Source organism: Leptonychotes weddellii, chromosome 12, assembly GCF_054177405.1.
Source record: "Leptonychotes weddellii isolate Sample4059 chromosome 12, ASM5417740v2, whole genome shotgun sequence".
NCBI lineage: Eukaryota > Metazoa > Chordata > Mammalia > Carnivora > Phocidae > Leptonychotes > Leptonychotes weddellii.
In genome coordinates this window covers 63,562,881-63,566,227 of record NC_138380.1, presented here as the reverse complement: position 1 = coordinate 63,566,227, position 3,347 = coordinate 63,562,881, and positions in this window count along the sequence as shown.

Here is a 3,347-nt window from a genome sequence, read left to right as displayed (position 1 = left end):
TATTGGTGTATAGAAATGCAATAGATTTCTGTACATTGATTTTTGTATCCTGTGACTTTACTGAATCCGTTTACCAGTTCTAGCAGTTTTTGGTGGAGTCTTTTGGGTTTCCTATATACAGTATCATGTCATCTGCAAATAGTGAAAGTTTTACTTCTTTTTTACCGATTTGGATGCCTTTTATTTCTTTTTGTTGTTTGATTGCTGTGGCTAGAATTTCTGGTACCATGTGGAATAAAAGTGGTGAGAGTAGATATCCCTGTCTTGTTCTTGACCTTATGGGAAAAGTTCTCAGTTCATTAAAGATGATGTTAGCTATGGGTTTTCACAGATGGCCTTTATTGTGTTGAGGTATGTTCCCTCTTAACCTACTTTATTGTGAGTTTTTATCATGAATGGATGTTATGCTTTGTCAAATGCTTTTTCTGCATCTAATTGAAATGATCATATGGTTCTTAACCTTTCTCTTATTAATGTGATGTATCACATTGATTTGCAAATATTGAACCACCCTGGCAACCTAGGAATAAATCCTACTTGATTGTGGTGAATGATTTTTTAAACTATATTGTTGAATTTGGTTTGCTAGTATTTTATTGAGAATTTTTGCATCTTTGTTCATCAAAGATATTGACCTGTAATTCTCTTTTTTACTGTTGTTTTTATCTGGTTTTGGTATCAAGGTAGTGCAGTCCTCATAAGATAAATTTGGAAGTTTTCCTTCCTTTTCTTATTTTTGGAATTGTTTGAGAAGAGTAGGTATTAACTCTTTAAATGTTTGGTAGAATTAACCTGTAAAACCATCTGATCTTGGACTTCTGTTTTTTGGGAGTTTCTTGATTACTGACTCAATTTCTTTGCTGGTTATTGGTTCCTTTCAAATTTTCTATTTCTTCCTGTTTCAATTTTGATAGATTATATTTTTATAGGAATTTATCCATTTCTTCTAAGTTGTCCAATTTGTTGGCATATGGTTTTTCTTTTTTTTTTTTTAAGATTTATTTATTTATTTGAGAGAGAGCATGAGCAGGAGGGGCAGAGGGAGAGGGAGAGAGAGAGAGAATCTCAAGCAGACTCCATGCTGAGCCTGACTCTGGGCTTGATCTCACAACTATGAGATCACAACCTGGGCGGAAACCAAAAGTCAGATGCTCAACCTACTGACTGCACCACTGAGGTGCCCCAGCATATAGTTTTTCATAATAATTTCTTATGATTGTATTTGTGTGGTGTTGGTTGTTATTTCTCCTCTCTCGTTTGTGATTTTATTTGAGTCCTTTCTCTTTTTTTCTTGATAAGTCTGGCTAGAGGTTTATCAATTTTATTGATTTTTTTTCAAAGAAACAGCTCCTGGTTTCATTGATCTGTTCTATTGTTGTTGTTTAGTTTCTACGTCATTTATTTCTGCTCTAATCCTTATTATTACCTTCCTTCTCAGCAATATATTTTAATAGCAATATACAATAGACTGAGAGTCTATTGAACCTACCATTTTTCACTCTTTCTTCATCTAGCTTAAATTTCATAGATAGTAATTATAATCATATCCTGCATCTGTTCTTCTCTCAATTCCATAACTTTTTCTTGTGAAACTCTCAATATTGTGCTAACTTCACAAAAAAATCACAACCCAGGTTAAATTAATCTCTCCTCTTGCTTTATGTTAACCCCATGAGCTGGTAATAACTGTAGAAGAATTCAAAACCATATTTGTGACCACACACTTCAGGTGAGCCATCAGTGCTATCAGATCATCGATATATATGTCACAAGTCTATTCATCCTCCTCTTCTCCTGAAAGAATATTGCATATCTTCTCTACTTTCCTGAAACCACTTAAACTTCCTCTCCCTTCCTCACTTCCAGCTGATGACATGCTTCCTTACTGAGAAAATTAAGCAATTGGAAGAGAACTTCCACAGACTCCAACCACCACATTTCCTCACTTACAAAAATCTGCACTCACATACTTGGCTTTCCTATGTGTTACTACAGATCAACTACCCATGAGCCAATCTGAGGCAGATCTCCTGACTTGTGCTCTAGAGCCCATCTCCTGTTGCCTACCCAAAAATATAGCTTCAATTTTTCTTTCTTTCCTATATCAGCTCTTTACTAGATCATTCCCCTCAGCATATAAATATCTGTCATTTCTCCTAACATATAAAAAAAGAAAAATTCTTGATCCCATTTCTAGGTGGCGTAACTTTTCCCTCACTCTCCTTTGCATCACAACTCCTTGAAAGAGGTGTCTACAGGAATGTCTCCAAGTGTACCTTTTTCCTTCTCTTTCAAATTACTCCATTCAGATTTGCATTCCTTCTATGTCACCTAAACTGCTTTTTCCAAGGTCATCAATAGTATCCTCATTGCTAAACTAATATTAAGTTCTCATTCCTCACCTTACTTATCAATGGCATCTGATGAAGTTAATCATGCTCATCTCCTTGATATATTTTCATTATTTGGTTTCTAGGACATAACACTCCTCATTAGTGGCTCCTTCTCAGTTTCCATTACCTTGCATTGCATTTCCCTTCTTCCCACTCTTTGACATGACAGTGCACCAGAGATCCATCCTTGCTTATATTCGCTATCTATCCTTATTCCCTTGGTGATGGCATTCAGTCTAAAGGCTAAAAATGTCATCTATATGCCAGTTGACAGTTTGCTCCTAAACTCCAGGCCCCTATTACCAAGTACACGTTGAATTGGAGATCTGATAGGTATCTCAAACTCAGCATGTTCAACACTGAGCTTTCAATCTAACCCATAATATATATTCCACCCATACCATCCCCTATCTCAGTTAATGATAATGCTATCTTTCCAGATTGTAGGCCAAAAAACAAACAAACAAACAACAACAAAAAAACCCTTGGAATCAGTTCTAACTTATCATCTTGCAAATCTCACATTTGAATCTGCTTTTATTTATTTATTTTATTTTATTATGTTATGTTAATCACCATACATTACATCATTAGCTTTTGATGTAGTGTTCCATGATTCATTGTTTGCATATAACACCCAGTGCTCCATTCAATACGTGCCCTCTTTAATACCCATCATCAGGCTAAACCATCCCCCCAGCTCCCCTCCCCTCTAGAACCCTCAGTTTGTTTCTCAGAGTCCATAGTCTCTCATGGTTTGTCTCGCCCTCCGATTCCCTGCCCCCTTCATTTTTCCCTTCCTACTAACTTCTTTTTTTTATTTTTTAAACATATAATGTATTATTTGTTTCAGAGGTACATGTCTGTGATTCATCAGTCTTACACAATTCACAGTGCTCACCATAGCACATACCCTCCCCAATGTCTATCACACAGCCACCCCATCCCTCCCAC